We start from the raw sequence: 18,035 nt of genomic DNA on the forward strand, positions 1-18,035 counted from the left end.
GCCCCTCTTGAGACTAGGAAGACCTTGGCCTCAGAGGCCTGCTGAAGGCCTGGCTGGAGTCCAGAGCCTCAGCCTTCTTCATGCCCTTCACTGGGCCTGGAGCTGGACCTGCCCAGATGTGGAACCTCCCAGTTTGGAAGCAACTTCTTGTATGAGGCTCTCTGTGGACAGGGACAGCTGAGACACAGAGGAGGTGCCCAGAGACCAGGGGTTTGGAGTCTGCAGCTGCAGATGTACTTAGTGCATGGTATAGGACCAGGAGGGGCCTGCTGGCGGAACTGTGGCCACTAAACCAAAGGGACCCTCAGGCCAAGAAGGGGACACTGGCTTCTTATTGCAGGAAGCCAAGCGCAGGGACCCAGGCTGGCAGAAGGAGTGGCGCTTCCAAGCCACAGACCACCAATGTTTCCTGGACTCTGGCGCTCTTTATTCCTCTCTCCATGCCCTGCCGCCCCCTGCCCCTGCCCCCATTTGCTGCTGGTAAGTTCATTTTCCCAGTCTGGCTCCCGTGCAGAGAGGGCCTGGAGGCCGAGGTGGAAGGTAGCAGCGAGTTGGCCCGCGCTTGGCCCTCCTGCGGTTGCCGCTTCAGCACCAGACTGTCATACACCTGGTAGTTGGCATGGCCTCCCGGGTTCCGGCTGAGTGGCATGAAGGTGGGCGGGGGTGGAGGGTGCTCGGTAGCCTGGACGTCGGGCAGGAGGTGAGAGGGGCGGAGGAGCAGCGCTGAGCTGGGAGCCGGGGCCCGCTGGTCCGAGGCCTCGGCCAGTACCGTGAGGGAGGCGGAGGTGGCCACAGGGCGCCGCAAGGGCAGGATCTCAGCCCATTCGGCCGCCGGGTGCCGCACCTCGTGGGGATCGCGGGAGTAATCCAAGTGTCCCGTGGAGGGGTGCGGGCTGCGGTTGGACTCGCTGTGAGCACAGCTGGGGAGGCTACGTCTGTGGGCCGGTGGGGTGTCGCGCTACCAGGCTTCGGGCCGGTAGCCCCGAGGCACCAGAGCGGATGGAGGCTCAGAGCCCTCCAGACCCAGACTCCGCCGCGGGCCCAGTTGCCGTCCTTTCGGCCCGCGAGCCCCTCGACCTGCACCTGGCCGCCCCCACCGGCGCCCAGCCCCGGCGCCGCCACCTGTGTGCCGGTGTGTCCCTCCACAGCTCCCTCCGACAAAAGCCCCCCCCCCACACCACCCCGCCCCTCTGGCGTGTCACCGCGGCCGGGTGCGGGAGCGGGATCGAGGGCAGGGGCCGCTTCCCCGGGCCTGCCGGCCACCAGGGGCGGGGTCCTGAGCTCGGCGGGGGCTGTGGGGGCAAGGGTGGCCTGGCCGGGGCTGAGGGGCCGTGGCGACTCAATGGTGGCTCCCAGTGGCTTCGGGCCAGCTGCTGTCGGGCAGGAGGGCCGGCCCGGGCTGCGGCCGGGCTGCGCCTAGCGCCGCGTGGGCGGGCAGGGCCGAGGCCCAAGGGACCGCGGGCCCCGGGCCCTGAAGCCTCCGGGGCCACGTGCCTGTGAGCGACGTGCGGGATCTTGGGCGGGGCGCCAAGCGCCGAAGGGTTTGCTGGGTCACGGCCGCCCTGGGCTGGGAGGTGGTCGCCAAACCCTCCGCCGCCGCCCGATACCCGAGACCTCCGTTCCCCCTGCCTGGGCGGGCGAGGGGGCCCTGCCGGGGCGGGCCGGCCGCCGGGCTGGCGTTAAGGCGCCAGCGCCAGCGAAAGTGGGCCTCAAGAGGCAGCCCGCGGCCCCCGCCCCCGTCTACGGCCATACCACCCTGAACGCGCCCGATCTCGTCTGATCTCGGAAGCTAAGCAGGGTCGGGCCTGGTTAGTACTTGGATGGGAGACCGCCTGGGAATACCGGGTGCTGTAGGCTTTTTGCCTCCCGCTCCGCCCGCCTTCTCCTTCACTCGCCCGCGGCGGGGGCCGCCGGCACCGCCCCCGCCGGGCCCCGCTGCAGGCCCCGCCTCCTCAGGCCCCTCCCACCACGGCGCGCGCCGGCGGGGGCGCTCCCCGCCGGCCCGGCCGGCCAGGCGGCCAGAAGGCGGCCCTGGAAGGCAGCCGCACCCCAGACGCTCCTGGGGCGGCTGGCCCGGACTCAGACTCCGCCGCGGGCCCAGTTGCCGTCCTTTCGGCCCGCGAGCCCCTCGACCTGCACCTGGCCGCCCCCACCGGCGCCCAGCCCCGGCGCCGCCACCTGTGTGCCGGTGTGTCCCTCCACAGCTCCCTCCGACAAAAGCCCCCCCCCCACACCACCCCGCCCCTCTGGCGTGTCACCGCGGCCGGGTGCGGGAGCGGGATCGAGGGCAGGGGCCGCTTCCCCGGGCCTGCCGGCCACCAGGGGCGGGGTCCTGAGCTCGGCGGGGGCTGTGGGGGCAAGGGTGGCCTGGCCGGGGCTGAGGGGCCGTGGCGACTCAATGGTGGCTCCCAGTGGCTTCGGGCCAGCTGCTGTCGGGCAGGAGGGCCGGCCCGGGCTGCGGCCGGGCTGCGCCTAGCGCCGCGTGGGCGGGCAGGGCCGAGGCCCAAGGGACCGCGGGCCCCGGGCCCTGAAGCCTCCGGGGCCACGTGCCTGTGAGCGACGTGCGGGATCTTGGGCGGGGCGCCAAGCGCCGAAGGGTTTGCTGGGTCACGGCCGCCCTGGGCTGGGAGGTGGTCGCCAAACCCTCCGCCGCCGCCCGATACCCGAGACCTCCGTTCCCCCTGCCTGGGCGGGCGAGGGGGCCCTGCCGGGGCGGGCCGGCCGCCGGGCTGGCGTTAAGGCGCCAGCGCCAGCGAAAGTGGGCCTCAAGAGGCAGCCCGCGGCCCCCGCCCCCGTCTACGGCCATACCACCCTGAACGCGCCCGATCTCGTCTGATCTCGGAAGCTAAGCAGGGTCGGGCCTGGTTAGTACTTGGATGGGAGACCGCCTGGGAATACCGGGTGCTGTAGGCTTTTTGCCTCCCGCTCCGCCCGCCTTCTCCTTCACTCGCCCGCGGCGGGGGGGGGGGGGGGGGTGGGGGTGGGGGTGGGGGGCAGCCGGCTCCGCCCCCGCCGAGCCCCGCTGCAGGCAGTAGTCAAGGTGGTTTGCCTGCCCGAGCAGGAAGCTTGGGCGATGGCAGAAGCGGGAAGAAACTCTTGAGCACAGGTTCTTGGGATCCACGGAGCAGCGCATGCACATGCGATGGCTGCCTACACAGCTGGCTTGCTTGTCTGTGGGGAAAGGCGAGATGGGTCAGGGCCTGGGTTCCTGAGGGGCTGAGAATCAAGGCAGGGATAGAAGAAAGGGGACAGGCCCACATCCCCTGAACCCACGCCGGCGCCCACTCACCTTTGTGGAAAATACGATTGAAAAGTGCCCGCAAGAATCTCTTCAGATGCCTCCAGAGTTGAGGGAAGAAGGGGAGGGGGGAGGCCGGGAGCAGGGTGAGCCCTGAAATCCAACCCTTGTCCGGTCACACCCCAGCAGCCCTCCCACCTCAGCCCCTTCAAGACCCCAGGGCTCCCCCAACCGCGCTGCACAGATCCTGCCCTGACCATAGTCACCACGTTGATCCCCACGTTGAGCAAGATGAAGCTGACCGGGATCAGAAGAATTGAGTATCCTTGCTCCTGGCATTTCCTGGGGATGGGGCCAGTGAACGGCTCGGCTCGGTAGTAGTTTCGCTCACCCATGGCCGTTGGTCCCAGGACTGCCTGGGCCCCCTGCCCTCCAGTTTTAACTGGGAGCCAGACTGGGTCATAATGGGGCAGGTGGTGAGGTCACAGTGAGGGAGGGGGATGAAAAGGAGGGCCCAGAGTGGCATTCCCTGGTAACCAGGGTCAGGTAAGCTGAGGCTGGACAGTCAAACAGGGCCCGGTGGCCGGCATACATCCCCTCGAGCGGTCATTCATTCGCTCACCGCCCGCTGACTCACTTGTTCAAATGACGCATTGCGTCTCTTGGCCCCTCTTGAGACTAGGAAGACCTTGGCCTCAGAGGCCTGCTGAAGGCCTGGCTGGAGTCCAGAGCCTCAGCCTTCTTCATGCCCTTCACTGGGCCTGGAGCTGGACCTGCCCAGATGTGGAACCTCCCAGTTTGGAAGCAACTTCTTGTATGAGGCTCTCTGTGGACAGGGACAGCTGAGACACAGAGGAGGTGCCCAGAGACCAGGGGTTTGGAGTCTGCAGCTGCAGATGTACTTAGTGCATGGTATAGGACCAGGAGGGGCCTGCTGGCGGAACTGTGGCCACTAAACCAAAGGGACCCTCAGGCCAAGAAGGGGACACTGGCTTCTTATTGCAGGAAGCCAAGCGCAGGGACCCAGGCTGGCAGAAGGAGTGGCGCTTCCAAGCCACAGACCACCAATGTTTCCTGGACTCTGGCGCTCTTTATTCCTCTCTCCATGCCCTGCCGCCCCCTGCCCCTGCCCCCATTTGCTGCTGGTAAGTTCATTTTCCCAGTCTGGCTCCCGTGCAGAGAGGGCCTGGAGGCCGAGGTGGAAGGTAGCAGCGAGTTGGCCCGCGCTTGGCCCTCCTGCGGTTGCCGCTTCAGCACCAGACTGTCATACACCTGGTAGTTGGCATGGCCTCCCGGGTTCCGGCTGAGTGGCATGAAGGTGGGCGGGGGTGGAGGGTGCTCGGTAGCCTGGACGTCGGGCAGGAGGTGAGAGGGGCGGAGGAGCAGCGCTGAGCTGGGAGCCGGGGCCCGCTGGTCCGAGGCCTCGGCCAGTACCGTGAGGGAGGCGGAGGTGGCCACAGGGCGCCGCAAGGGCAGGATCTCAGCCCATTCGGCCGCCGGGTGCCGCACCTCGTGGGGATCGCGGGAGTAATCCAAGTGTCCCGTGGAGGGGTGCGGGCTGCGGTTGGACTCGCTGTGAGCACAGCTGGGGAGGCTACGTCTGTGGGCCGGTGGGGTGTCGCGCTACCAGGCTTCGGGCCGGTAGCCCCGAGGCACCAGAGCGGATGGAGGCTCAGAGCCCTCCAGACCCAGACTCCGCCGCGGGCCCAGTTGCCGTCCTTTCGGCCCGCGAGCCCCTCGACCTGCACCTGGCCGCCCCCACCGGCGCCCAGCCCCGGCGCCGCCACCTGTGTGCCGGTGTGTCCCTCCACAGCTCCCTCCGACAAAAGCCCCCCCCCCACACCACCCCGCCCCTCTGGCGTGTCACCGCGGCCGGGTGCGGGAGCGGGATCGAGGGCAGGGGCCGCTTCCCCGGGCCTGCCGGCCACCAGGGGCGGGGTCCTGAGCTCGGCGGGGGCTGTGGGGGCAAGGGTGGCCTGGCCGGGGCTGAGGGGCCGTGGCGACTCAATGGTGGCTCCCAGTGGCTTCGGGCCAGCTGCTGTCGGGCAGGAGGGCCGGCCCGGGCTGCGGCCGGGCTGCGCCTAGCGCCGCGTGGGCGGGCAGGGCCGAGGCCCAAGGGACCGCGGGCCCCGGGCCCTGAAGCCTCCGGGGCCACGTGCCTGTGAGCGACGTGCGGGATCTTGGGCGGGGCGCCAAGCGCCGAAGGGTTTGCTGGGTCACGGCCGCCCTGGGCTGGGAGGTGGTCGCCAAACCCTCCGCCGCCGCCCGATACCCGAGACCTCCGTTCCCCCTGCCTGGGCGGGCGAGGGGGCCCTGCCGGGGCGGGCCGGCCGCCGGGCTGGCGTTAAGGCGCCAGCGCCAGCGAAAGTGGGCCTCAAGAGGCAGCCCGCGGCCCCCGCCCCCGTCTACGGCCATACCACCCTGAACGCGCCCGATCTCGTCTGATCTCGGAAGCTAAGCAGGGTCGGGCCTGGTTAGTACTTGGATGGGAGACCGCCTGGGAATACCGGGTGCTGTAGGCTTTTTGCCTCCCGCTCCGCCCGCCTTCTCCTTCACTCGCCCGCGGCGGGGGGGGGGGGGGGGGGGGTGGGGGTGGGGGTGGGGGCAGCCGGCTCCGCCCCCGCCGAGCCCCGCTGCAGGCAGTAGTCAAGGTGGTTTGCCTGCCCGAGCAGGAAGCTTGGGCGATGGCAGAAGCGGGAAGAAACTCTTGAGCACAGGTTCTTGGGATCCACGGAGCAGCGCATGCACATGCGATGGCTGCCTACACAGCTGGCTTGCTTGTCTGTGGGGAAAGGCGAGATGGGTCAGGGCCTGGGTTCCTGAGGGGCTGAGAATCAAGGCAGGGATAGAAGAAAGGGGACAGGCCCACATCCCCTGAACCCACGCCGGCGCCCACTCACCTTTGTGGAAAATACGATTGAAAAGTGCCCGCAAGAATCTCTTCAGATGCCTCCAGAGTTGAGGGAAGAAGGGGAGGGGGGAGGCCGGGAGCAGGGTGAGCCCTGAAATCCAACCCTTGTCCGGTCACACCCCAGCAGCCCTCCCACCTCAGCCCCTTCAAGACCCCAGGGCTCCCCCAACCGCGCTGCACAGATCCTGCCCTGACCATAGTCACCACGTTGATCCCCACGTTGAGCAAGATGAAGCTGACCGGGATCAGAAGAATTGAGTATCCTTGCTCCTGGCATTTCCTGGGGATGGGGCCAGTGAACGGCTCGGCTCGGTAGTAGTTTCGCTCACCCATGGCCGTTGGTCCCAGGACTGCCTGGGCCCCCTGCCCTCCAGTTTTAACTGGGAGCCAGACTGGGTCATAATGGGGCAGGTGGTGAGGTCACAGTGAGGGAGGGGGATGAAAAGGAGGGCCCAGAGTGGCATTCCCTGGTAACCAGGGTCAGGTAAGCTGAGGCTGGACAGTCAAACAGGGCCCGGTGGCCGGCATACATCCCCTCGAGCGGTCATTCATTCGCTCACCGCCCGCTGACTCACTTGTTCAAATGACACATTGCGTCTCTTGGCCCCTCTTGAGACTAGGAAGACCTTGGCCTCAGAGGCCTGCTGAAGGCCTGGCTGGAGTCCAGAGCCTCAGCCTTCTTCATGCCCTTCACTGGGCCTGGAGCTGGACCTGCCCAGATGTGGAACCTCCCAGTTTGGAAGCAACTTCTTGTATGAGGCTCTCTGTGGACAGGGACAGCTGAGACACAGAGGAGGTGCCCAGAGACCAGGGGTTTGGAGTCTGCAGCTGCAGATGTACTTAGTGCATGGTATAGGACCAGGAGGGGCCTGCTGGCGGAACTGTGGCCACTAAACCAAAGGGACCCTCAGGCCAAGAAGGGGACACTGGCTTCTTATTGCAGGAAGCCAAGCGCAGGGACCCAGGCTGGCAGAAGGAGTGGCGCTTCCAAGCCACAGACCACCAATGTTTCCTGGACTCTGGCGCTCTTTATTCCTCTCTCCATGCCCTGCCGCCCCCTGCCCCTGCCCCCATTTGCTGCTGGTAAGTTCATTTTCCCAGTCTGGCTCCCGTGCAGAGAGGGCCTGGAGGCCGAGGTGGAAGGTAGCAGCGAGTTGGCCCGCGCTTGGCCCTCCTGCGGTTGCCGCTTCAGCACCAGACGGTCATACACCTGGTAGTTGGCATTGCCTCCCGGGTTCCGGCTGAGTGGCATGAAGGTGGGCGGGGGTGGAGGGTGCTCGGTAGCCTGGACGTCGGGCAGGAGGTGAGAGGGGCGGAGGAGCAGCGCTGAGCTGGGAGCCGGGGCCCGCTGGTCCGAGGCCTCGGCCAGTACCGTGAGGGAGGCGGAGGTGGCCACAGGGCGCCGCAAGGGCAGGATCTCAGCCCATTCGGCCGCCGGGTGCCGCACCTCGTGGGGATCGCGGGAGTAATCCAAGTGTCCCGTGGAGGGGTGCAGGCTGCGGTTGGACTCGCTGTGAGCACAGCTGGGGAGGCTACGTCTGTGGGCCGGTGGGGTGTCGCGCTACCAGGCTTCGGGCCGGTAGCCCCGAGGCACCAGAGCGGATGGAGGCTCAGAGCCCTCCAGACCCAGACTCCGCCGCGGGCCCAGTTGCCGTCCTTTCGGCCCGCGAGCCCCTCGACCTGCACCTGGCCGCCCCCACCGGCGCCCAGCCCCGGCGCCGCCACCTGTGTGCCGGTGTGTCCCTCCACAGCTCCCTCCGACAGAAGCCCCCCCACACACCACCCCGCCCCTCTGGCGTGTCACCGCGGCCGGGTGCGGGAGCGGGATCGAGGGCAGGGGCCGCTTCCCCGGGCCTGCCGGCCACCAGGGGCGGGGTCCTGAGCTCGGCGGGGGCTGTGGGGGCAAGGGTGGCCTGGCCGGGGCTGAGGGGCCGTGGCGACTCAATGGTGGCTCCCAGTGGCTTCGGGCCAGCTGCTGTCAGGCAGGAGGGCCGGCCCGGGCTGCGGCCGGGCTGCGCCTAGCGCCGCGTGGGCGGGCAGGGCCGAGGCCCAAGGGACCTGTGAGCGACGTGCGGGATCTTGGGCGGGGCGCCAAGCGCCGAAGGGTTTGCTGGGTCACGGCCGCCCTGGGCTGGGAGGTGGTCGCCAAACCCTCCGCCGCCGCCCGATACCCGAGACCTCCGTTCCCCCTGCCTGGGCGGGCGAGGGGGCCCTGCCGGGGCGGGCCGGCCGCCGGGCTGGCGTTAAGGCGCCAGCGCCAGCGAAAGTGGGCCTCAAGAGGCAGCCCGCGGCCCCCGCCCCCGTCTACGGCCATACCACCCTGAACGCGCCCGATCTCGTCTGATCTCGGAAGCTAAGCAGGGTCGGGCCTGGTTAGTACTTGGATGGGAGACCGCCTGGGAATACCGGGTGCTGTAGGCTTTTTGCCTCCCGCTCCGCCCGCCTTCTCCTTCACTCGCCCGCGGCGGGGGCCGCCGGCACCGCCCCCGCCGGGCCCCGCTGCAGGCCCCGCCTCCTCAGGCCCCTCCCACCACGGCGCGCGCCGGCGGGGGCGCTCCCCGCCGGCCCGGCCGGCCAGGCGGCCAGAAGGCGGCCCTGGAAGGCAGCCGCACCCCAGACGCTCCTGGGGCGGCTGGCCCGGACTCAGACTCCGCCGCGGGCCCAGTTGCCGTCCTTTCGGCCCGCGAGCCCCTCGACCTGCACCTGGCCGCCCCCACCGGCGCCCAGCCCCGGCGCCGCCACCTGTGTGCCGGTGTGTCCCTCCACAGCTCCCTCCGACAAAAGCCCCCCCCCCACACCACCCCGCCCCTCTGGCGTGTCACCGCGGCCGGGTGCGGGAGCGGGATCGAGGGCAGGGGCCGCTTCCCCGGGCCTGCCGGCCACCAGGGGCGGGGTCCTGAGCTCGGCGGGGGCTGTGGGGGCAAGGGTGGCCTGGCCGGGGCTGAGGGGCCGTGGCGACTCAATGGTGGCTCCCAGTGGCTTCGGGCCAGCTGCTGTCGGGCAGGAGGGCCGGCCCGGGCTGCGGCCGGGCTGCGCCTAGCGCCGCGTGGGCGGGCAGGGCCGAGGCCCAAGGGACCGCGGGCCCCGGGCCCTGAAGCCTCCGGGGCCACGTGCCTGTGAGCGACGTGCGGGATCTTGGGCGGGGCGCCAAGCGCCGAAGGGTTTGCTGGGTCACGGCCGCCCTGGGCTGGGAGGTGGTCGCCAAACCCTCCGCCGCCGCCCGATACCCGAGACCTCCGTTCCCCCTGCCTGGGCGGGCGAGGGGGCCCTGCCGGGGCGGGCCGGCCGCCGGGCTGGCGTTAAGGCGCCAGCGCCAGCGAAAGTGGGCCTCAAGAGGCAGCCCGCGGCCCCCGCCCCCGTCTACGGCCATACCACCCTGAACGCGCCCGATCTCGTCTGATCTCGGAAGCTAAGCAGGGTCGGGCCTGGTTAGTACTTGGATGGGAGACCGCCTGGGAATACCGGGTGCTGTAGGCTTTTTGCCTCCCGCTCCGCCCGCCTTCTCCTTCACTCGCCCGCGGCGGGGGCCGCCGGCACCGCCCCCGCCGGGCCCCGCTGCAGGCCCCGCCTCCTCAGGCCCCTCCCACCACGGCGCGCGCCGGCGGGGGCGCTCCCCGCCGGCCCGGCCGGCCAGGCGGCCAGAAGGCGGCCCTGGAAGGCAGCCGCACCCCAGACGCTCCTGGGGCGGCTGGCCCGGACTCAGACTCCGCCGCGGGCCCAGTTGCCGTCCTTTCGGCCCGCGAGCCCCTCGACCTGCACCTGGCCGCCCCCACCGGCGCCCAGCCCCGGCGCCGCCACCTGTGTGCCGGTGTGTCCCTCCACAGCTCCCTCCGACAAAAGCCCCCCCCCCACACCACCCCGCCCCTCTGGCGTGTCACCGCGGCCGGGTGCGGGAGCGGGATCGAGGGCAGGGGCCGCTTCCCCGGGCCTGCCGGCCACCAGGGGCGGGGTCCTGAGCTCGGCGGGGGCTGTGGGGGCAAGGGTGGCCTGGCCGGGGCTGAGGGGCCGTGGCGACTCAATGGTGGCTCCCAGTGGCTTCGGGCCAGCTGCTGTCGGGCAGGAGGGCCGGCCCGGGCTGCGGCCGGGCTGCGCCTAGCGCCGCGTGGGCGGGCAGGGCCGAGGCCCAAGGGACCGCGGGCCCCGGGCCCTGAAGCCTCCGGGGCCACGTGCCTGTGAGCGACGTGCGGGATCTTGGGCGGGGCGCCAAGCGCCGAAGGGTTTGCTGGGTCACGGCCGCCCTGGGCTGGGAGGTGGTCGCCAAACCCTCCGCCGCCGCCCGATACCCGAGACCTCCGTTCCCCCTGCCTGGGCGGGCGAGGGGGCCCTGCCGGGGCGGGCCGGCCGCCGGGCTGGCGTTAAGGCGCCAGCGCCAGCGAAAGTGGGCCTCAAGAGGCAGCCCGCGGCCCCCGCCCCCGTCTACGGCCATACCACCCTGAACGCGCCCGATCTCGTCTGATCTCGGAAGCTAAGCAGGGTCGGGCCTGGTTAGTACTTGGATGGGAGACCGCCTGGGAATACCGGGTGCTGTAGGCTTTTTGCCTCCCGCTCCGCCCGCCTTCTCCTTCACTCGCCCGCGGCGGGGGGGGGGGGTGGGGGTGGGGGTGGGGGGCAGCCGGCTCCGCCCCCGCCGAGCCCCGCTGCAGGCAGTAGTCAAGGTGGTTTGCCTGCCCGAGCAGGAAGCTTGGGCGATGGCAGAAGCGGGAAGAAACTCTTGAGCACAGGTTCTTGGGATCCACGGAGCAGCGCATGCACATGCGATGGCTGCCTACACAGCTGGCTTGCTTGTCTGTGGGGAAAGGCGAGATGGGTCAGGGCCTGGGTTCCTGAGGGGCTGAGAATCAAGGCAGGGATAGAAGAAAGGGGACAGGCCCACATCCCCTGAACCCACGCCGGCGCCCACTCACCTTTGTGGAAAATACGATTGAAAAGTGCCCGCAAGAATCTCTTCAGATGCCTCCAGAGTTGAGGGAAGAAGGGGAGGGGGGAGGCCGGGAGCAGGGTGAGCCCTGAAATCCAACCCTTGTCCGGTCACACCCCAGCAGCCCTCCCACCTCAGCCCCTTCAAGACCCCAGGGCTCCCCCAACCGCGCTGCACAGATCCTGCCCTGACCATAGTCACCACGTTGATCCCCACGTTGAGCAAGATGAAGCTGACCGGGATCAGAAGAATTGAGTATCCTTGCTCCTGGCATTTCCTGGGGATGGGGCCAGTGAACGGCTCGGCTCGGTAGTAGTTTCGCTCACCCATGGCCGTTGGTCCCAGGACTGCCTGGGCCCCCTGCCCTCCAGTTTTAACTGGGAGCCAGACTGGGTCATAATGGGGCAGGTGGTGAGGTCACAGTGAGGGAGGGGGATGAAAAGGAGGGCCCAGAGTGGCATTCCCTGGTAACCAGGGTCAGGTAAGCTGAGGCTGGACAGTCAAACAGGGCCCGGTGGCCGGCATACATCCCCTCGAGCGGTCATTCATTCGCTCACCGCCCGCTGACTCACTTGTTCAAATGACACATTGCGTCTCTTGGCCCCTCTTGAGACTAGGAAGACCTTGGCCTCAGAGGCCTGCTGAAGGCCTGGCTGGAGTCCAGAGCCTCAGCCTTCTTCATGCCCTTCACTGGGCCTGGAGCTGGACCTGCCCAGATGTGGAACCTCCCAGTTTGGAAGCAACTTCTTGTATGAGGCTCTCTGTGGACAGGGACAGCTGAGACACAGAGGAGGTGCCCAGAGACCAGGGGTTTGGAGTCTGCAGCTGCAGATGTACTTAGTGCATGGTATAGGACCAGGAGGGGCCTGCTGGCGGAACTGTGGCCACTAAACCAAAGGGACCCTCAGGCCAAGAAGGGGACACTGGCTTCTTATTGCAGGAAGCCAAGCGCAGGGACCCAGGCTGGCAGAAGGAGTGGCGCTTCCAAGCCACAGACCACCAATGTTTCCTGGACTCTGGCGCTCTTTATTCCTCTCTCCATGCCCTGCCGCCCCCTGCCCCTACCCCCATTTGCTGCTGGTAAGTTCATTTTCCCAGTCTGGCTCCCGTGCAGAGAGGGCCTGGAGGCCGAGGTGGAAGGTAGCAGCGAGTTGGCCCGCGCTTGGCCCTCCTGCGGTTGCCGCTTCAGCACCAGACGGTCATACACCTGGTAGTTGGCATTGCCTCCCGGGTTCCGGCTGAGTGGCATGAAGGTGGGCGGGGGTGGAGGGTGCTCGGTAGCCTGGACGTCGGGCAGGAGGTGAGAGGGGCGGAGGAGCAGCGCTGAGCTGGGAGCCGGGGCCCGCTGGTCCGAGGCCTCGGCCAGTACCGTGAGGGAGGCGGAGGTGGCCACAGGGCGGCGCAAGGGCAGGATCTCAGCCCATTCGGCCGCCGGGTGCCGCACCTCGTGGGGATCGCGGGAGTAATCCAAGTGTCCCGTGGAGGGGTGCAGGCTGCGGTTGGACTCGCTGTGAGCACAGCTGGGGAGGCTACGTCTGTGGGCCGGTGGGGTGTCGCGCTACCAGGCTTCGGGCCGGTAGCCCCGAGGCACCAGAGCGGATGGAGGCTCAGAGCCCTCCAGACCCAGACTCCGCCGCGGGCCCAGTTGCCGTCCTTTCGGCCCGCGAGCCCCTCGACCTGCACCTGGCCGCCCCCACCGGCGCCCAGCCCCGGCGCCGCCACCTGTGTGCCGGTGTGTCCCTCCACAGCTCCCTCCGACAAAAGCCCCCACCACCACCACCCCGCCCCTCTGGCGTGTCACCGCGGCCGGGTGCGGGAGCGGGATCGAGGGCAGGGGCCGCTTCCGCGGGCCTGCCGGCCACCAGGGGCGGGGTCCTGAGCTCGGCGGGGGCTGTGGGGGCAAGGGTGGCCTGGCCGGGGCTGAGGGGCCGTGGCGACTCAATGGTGGCTCCCAGTGGCTTCGGGCCAGCTGCTGTCGGGCAGGAGGGCCGGCCCGGGCTGCGGCCGGGCTGCGCCTAGCGCCGCGTGGGCGGGCAGGGCCGAGGCCCAAGGGACCGCGGGCCCCGGGCCCTGAAGCCTCCGGGGCCACGTGCCTGTGAGCGACGTGCGGGATCTTGGGCGGGGCGCCAAGCGCCGAAGGGTTTGCTGGGTCACGGCCGCCCTGGGCTGGGAGGTGGTCGCCAAACCCTCCGCCGCCGCCCGATACCCGAGACCTCCGTTCCCCCTGCCTGGGTGGGCGAGGGGGCCCTGCCGGGGCGGGCCGGCCGCCGGGCTGGCGTTAAGGCGCCAGCGCCAGCGAAAGTGGGCCTCAAGAGGCAGCCCGCGGCCCCCGCCCCCGTCTACGGCCATACCACCCTGAACGCGCCCGATCTCGTCTGATCTCGGAAGCTAAGCAGGGTCGGGCCTGGTTAGTACTTGGATGGGAGACCGCCTGGGAATACCGGGTGCTGTAGGCTTTTTGCCTCCCGCTCCGCCCGCCTTCTCCTTCACTCGCCCGCGGCGGGGGGGGGGGGGGGGGTGGGGGTGGGGGTGGGGGGCAGCCGGCTCCGCCCCCGCCGAGCCCCGCTGCAGGCAGTAGTCAAGGTGGTTTGCCTGCCCGAGCAGGAAGCTTGGGCGATGGCAGAAGCGGGAAGAAACTCTTGAGCACAGGTTCTTGGGATCCACGGAGCAGCGCATGCACATGCGATGGCTGCCTACACAGCTGGCTTGCTTGTCTGTGGGGAAAGGCGAGATGGGTCAGGGCCTGGGTTCCTGAGGGGCTGAGAATCAAGGCAGGGATAGAAGAAAGGGGACAGGCCCACATCCCCTGAACCCACGCCGGCGCCCACTCACCTTTGTGGAAAATACGATTGAAAAGTGCCCGCAAGAATCTCTTCAGATGCCTCCAGAGTTGAGGGAAGAAGGGGAGGGGGGAGGCCGGGAGCAGGGTGAGCCCTGAAATCCAACCCTTGTCCGGTCACACCCCAGCAGCCCTCCCACCTCAGCCCCTTCAAGACCCCAGGGCTCCCCCAACCGCGCTGCACAGATCCTGCCCTGACCATAGTCACCACGTTGATCCCCACGTTGAGCAAGATGAAGCTGACCGGGATCAGAAGAATTGAGTATCCTTGCTCCTGGCATTTCCTGGGGATGGGGCCAGTGAACGGCTCGGCTCGGTAGTAGTTTCGCTCACCCATGGCCGTTGGTCCCAGGACTGCCTGGGCCCCCTGCCCTCCAGTTTTAACTGGGAGCCAGACTGGGTCATAATGGGGCAGGTGGTGAGGTCACAGTGAGGGAGGGGGATGAAAAGGAGGGCCCAGAGTGGCATTCCCTGGTAACCAGGGTCAGGTAAGCTGAGGCTGGACAGTCAAACAGGGCCCGGTGGCCGGCATACATCCCCTCGAGCGGTCATTCATTCGCTCACCGCCCGCTGACTCACTTGTTCAAATGACACATTGCGTCTCTTGGCCCCTCTTGAGACTAGGAAGACCTTGGCCTCAGAGGCCTGCTGAAGGCCTGGCTGGAGTCCAGAGCCTCAGCCTTCTTCATGCCCTTCACTGGGCCTGGAGCTGGACCTGCCCAGATGTGGAACCTCCCAGTTTGGAAGCAACTTCTTGTATGAGGCTCTCTGTGGACAGGGACAGCTGAGACACAGAGGAGGTGCCCAGAGACCAGGGGTTTGGAGTCTGCAGCTGCAGATGTACTTAGTGCATGGTATAGGACCAGGAGGGGCCTGCTGGCGGAACTGTGGCCACTAAACCAAAGGGACCCTCAGGCCAAGAAGGGGACACTGGCTTCTTATTGCAGGAAGCCAAGCGCAGGGACCCAGGCTGGCAGAAGGAGTGGCGCTTCCAAGCCACAGACCACCAATGTTTCCTGGACTCTGGCGCTCTTTATTCCTCTCTCCATGCCCTGCCGCCCCCTGCCCCTGCCCCCATTTGCTGCTGGTAAGTTCATTTTCCCAGTCTGGCTCCCGTGCAGAGAGGGCCTGGAGGCCGAGGTGGAAGGTAGCAGCGAGTTGGCCCGCGCTTGGCCCTCCTGCGGTTGCCGCTTCAGCACCAGACTGTCATACACCTGGTAGTTGGCATTGCCTCCCGGGTTCCGGCTGAGTGGCATGAAGGTGGGTGGGGGTGGAGGGTGCTCGGTAGCCTGGACGTCGGGCAGGAGGTGAGAGGGGCGGAGGAGCAGCGCTGAGCTGGGAGCCGGGGCCCGCTGGTCCGAGGCCTCGGCCAGTACCGTGAGGGAGGCGGAGGTGGCCACAGGGCGCCGCAAGGGCAGGATCTCAGCCCATTCGGCCGCCGGGTGCCGCACCTCGTGGGGATCGCGGGAGTAATCCAAGTGTCCCGTGGAGGGGTGCAGGCTGCGGTTGGACTCGCTGTGAGCACAGCTGGGGAGGCTACGTCTGTGGGCCGGTGGGGTGTCGCGCTACCAGGCTTCGGGCCGGTAGCCCCGAGGCACCAGAGCGGATGGAGGCTCAGAGCCCTCCAGACCCAGACTCCGCCGCGGGCCCAGTTGCCGTCCTTTCGGCCCGCGAGCCCCTCGACCTGCACCTGGCCGCCCCCACCGGCGCCCAGCCCCGGCGCCGCCACCTGTGTGCCGGTGTGTCCCTCCACAGCTCCCTCCGACAGAAGCCCCCCTCCACACCACCCCGCCCCTCTGGCGTGTCACCGCGGCCGGGTGCGGGAGCGGGATCGAGGGCAGGGGCCGCTTCCGCGGGCCTGCCGGCCACCAGGGGCGGGGTCCTGAGCTCGGCGGGGGCTGTGGGGGCAAGGGTGGCCTGGCCGGGGCTGAGGGGCCGTGGCAACTCAATGGTGGCTCCCAGTGGCTTCGGGCCAGCTGCTGTCGGGCAGGAGGGCCGGCCCGGGCTGCGGCCGGGCTGCGCCTAGCGCCGCGTGGGCGGGCAGGGCCGAGGCCCAAGGGACCGCGGGCCCCGGGCCCTGAAGCCTCCGGGGCCACGTGCCTGTGAGCGACGTGCGGGATCTTGGGCGGGGCGCCAAGCGCCGAAGGGTTTGCTGGGTCACGGCCGCCCTGGGCTGGGAGGTGGTCGCCAAACCCTCCGCCGCCGCCCGATACCCGAGACCTCCGTTCCCCCTGCCTGGGCGGGCGAGGGGGCCCTGCCGGGGCGGGCCGGCCGCCGGGCTGGCGTTAAGGCGCCAGCGCCAGCGAAAGTGGGCCTCAAGAGGCAGCCCGCGGCCCCCGCCCCCGTCTACGGCCATACCACCCTGAACGCGCCCGATCTCGTCTGATCTCGGAAGCTAAGCAGGGTCGGGCCTGGTTAGTACTTGGATGGGAGACCGCCTGGGAATACCGGGTGCTGTAGGCTTTTTGCCTCCCGCTCCGCCCGCCTTCTCCTTCACTCGCCCGCGGCGGGGGGGGGGGGGGTGGGGGTGGGGGTGGGGGGCAGCCGGCTCCGCCCCCGCCGAGCCCCGCTGCAGGCAGTAGTCAAGGTGGTTTGCCTGCCCGAGCAGGAAGCTTGGGCGATGGCAGAAGCGGGAAGAAACTCTTGAGCACAGGTTCTTGGGATCCACGGAGCAGCGCATGCACATGCGATGGCTGCCTACACAGCTGGCTTGCTTGTCTGTGGGGAAAGGCGAGATGGGTCAGGGCCTGGGTTCCTGAGGGGCTGAGAATCAAGGCAGGGATAGAAGAAAGGGGACAGGCCCACATCCCCTGAACCCACGCCGGCGCCCACTCACCTTTGTGGAAAATACGATTGAAAAGTGCCCGCAAGAATCTCTTCAGATGCCTCCAGAGTTGAGGGAAGAAGGGGAGGGGGGAGGCCGGGAGCAGGGTGAGCCCTGAAATCCAACCCTTGTCCGGTCACACCCCAGCAGCCCTCCCACCTCAGCCCCTTCAAGACCCCAGGGCTCCCCCAACCGCGCTGCACAGATCCTGCCCTGACCATAGTCACCACGTTGATCCCCACGTTGAGCAAGATGAAGCTGACCGGGATCAGAAGAATTGAGTATCCTTGCTCCTGGCATTTCCTGGGGATGGGGCCAGTGAACGGCTCGGCTCGGTAGTAGTTTCGCTCACCCATGGCCGTTGGTCCCAGGACTGCCTGGGCCCCCTGCCCTCCAGTTTTAACTGGGAGCCAGACTGGGTCATAATGGGGCAGGTGGTGAGGTCACAGTGAGGGAGGGGGATGAAAAGGAGGGCCCAGAGTGGCATTCCCTGGTAACCAGGGTCAGGTAAGCTGAGGCTGGACAGTCAAACAGGGCCCGGTGGCCGGCATACATCCCCTCGAGCGGTCATTCATTCGCTCACCGCCCGCTGACTCACTTGTTCAAATGACACATTGCGTCTCTTGGCCCCTCTTGAGACTAGGAAGACCTTGGCCTCAGAGGCCTGCTGAAGGCCTGGCTGGAGTCCAGAGCCTCAGCCTTCTTCATGCCCTTCACTGGGCCTGGAGCTGGACCTGCCCAGATGTGGAACCTCCCAGTTTGGAAGCAACTTCTTGTATGAGGCTCTCTGTGGACAGGGACAGCTGAGACACAGAGGAGGTGCCCAGAGACCAGGGGTTTGGAGTCTGCAGCTGCAGATGTACTTAGTGCATGGTATAGGACCAGGAGGGGCCTGCTGGCGGAACTGTGGCCACTAAACCAAAGGGACCCTCAGGCCAAGAAGGGGACACTGGCTTCTTATTGCAGGAAGCCAAGCGCAGGGACCCAGGCTGGCAGAAGGAGTGGCGCTTCCAAGCCACAGACCACCAATGTTTCCTGGACTCTGGCGCTCTTTATTCCTCTCTCCATGCCCTGCCGCCCCCTGCCCCTGCCCCCATTTGCTGCTGGTAAGTTCATTTTCCCAGTCTGGCTCCCGTGCAGAGAGGGCCTGGAGGCCGAGGTGGAAGGTAGCAGCGAGTTGGCCCGCGCTTGGCCCTCCTGCGGTTGCCGCTTCAGCACCAGACTGTCATACACCTGGTAGTTGGCATGGCCTCCCGGGTTCCGGCTGAGTGGCATGAAGGTGGGCGGGGGTGGAGGGTGCTCGGT

General features: G+C 68.3%; 8 non-coding genes across 8 annotated transcripts; all 8 read left to right on the forward strand.

Moving 5' to 3' along the window:
• The first annotated feature begins 1,738 nt into the window (after nucleotides 1-1,738).
• LOC132512250 (5S ribosomal RNA) lies at nucleotides 1,739-1,857 on the forward strand. Its single transcript, XR_009537984.1, has one exon. It is a non-coding gene; the product is annotated as a 5S ribosomal RNA (ribosomal RNA).
• A 937-nt stretch (nucleotides 1,858-2,794) lies between these two features.
• LOC132512251 (5S ribosomal RNA) lies at nucleotides 2,795-2,913 on the forward strand. The gene has a single exon (XR_009537985.1). It is a non-coding gene; the product is annotated as a 5S ribosomal RNA (ribosomal RNA).
• A 2,728-nt stretch (nucleotides 2,914-5,641) lies between these two features.
• Nucleotides 5,642-5,760, forward strand: LOC132512252 (5S ribosomal RNA). Its single transcript, XR_009537986.1, has one exon. It is a non-coding gene; the product is annotated as a 5S ribosomal RNA (ribosomal RNA).
• A 2,691-nt stretch (nucleotides 5,761-8,451) lies between these two features.
• LOC132512253 (5S ribosomal RNA) lies at nucleotides 8,452-8,570 on the forward strand. The gene has a single exon (XR_009537987.1). It is a non-coding gene; the product is annotated as a 5S ribosomal RNA (ribosomal RNA).
• A 937-nt stretch (nucleotides 8,571-9,507) lies between these two features.
• Nucleotides 9,508-9,626, forward strand: LOC132512254 (5S ribosomal RNA). The gene has a single exon (XR_009537988.1). It is a non-coding gene; the product is annotated as a 5S ribosomal RNA (ribosomal RNA).
• A 937-nt stretch (nucleotides 9,627-10,563) lies between these two features.
• Nucleotides 10,564-10,682, forward strand: LOC132512255 (5S ribosomal RNA). Its single transcript, XR_009537989.1, has one exon. It is a non-coding gene; the product is annotated as a 5S ribosomal RNA (ribosomal RNA).
• A 2,722-nt stretch (nucleotides 10,683-13,404) lies between these two features.
• LOC132512257 (5S ribosomal RNA) lies at nucleotides 13,405-13,523 on the forward strand. Its single transcript, XR_009537991.1, has one exon. It is a non-coding gene; the product is annotated as a 5S ribosomal RNA (ribosomal RNA).
• A 2,727-nt stretch (nucleotides 13,524-16,250) lies between these two features.
• Nucleotides 16,251-16,369, forward strand: LOC132512259 (5S ribosomal RNA). Its single transcript, XR_009537992.1, has one exon. It is a non-coding gene; the product is annotated as a 5S ribosomal RNA (ribosomal RNA).
• Nucleotides 16,370-18,035: the final 1,666 nt, after the last annotated feature.

Source organism: Lagenorhynchus albirostris, chromosome 20, assembly GCF_949774975.1.
Source record: "Lagenorhynchus albirostris chromosome 20, mLagAlb1.1, whole genome shotgun sequence".
In the NCBI taxonomy this organism is placed as follows: Eukaryota; Metazoa; Chordata; class Mammalia; order Artiodactyla; family Delphinidae; genus Lagenorhynchus; species Lagenorhynchus albirostris.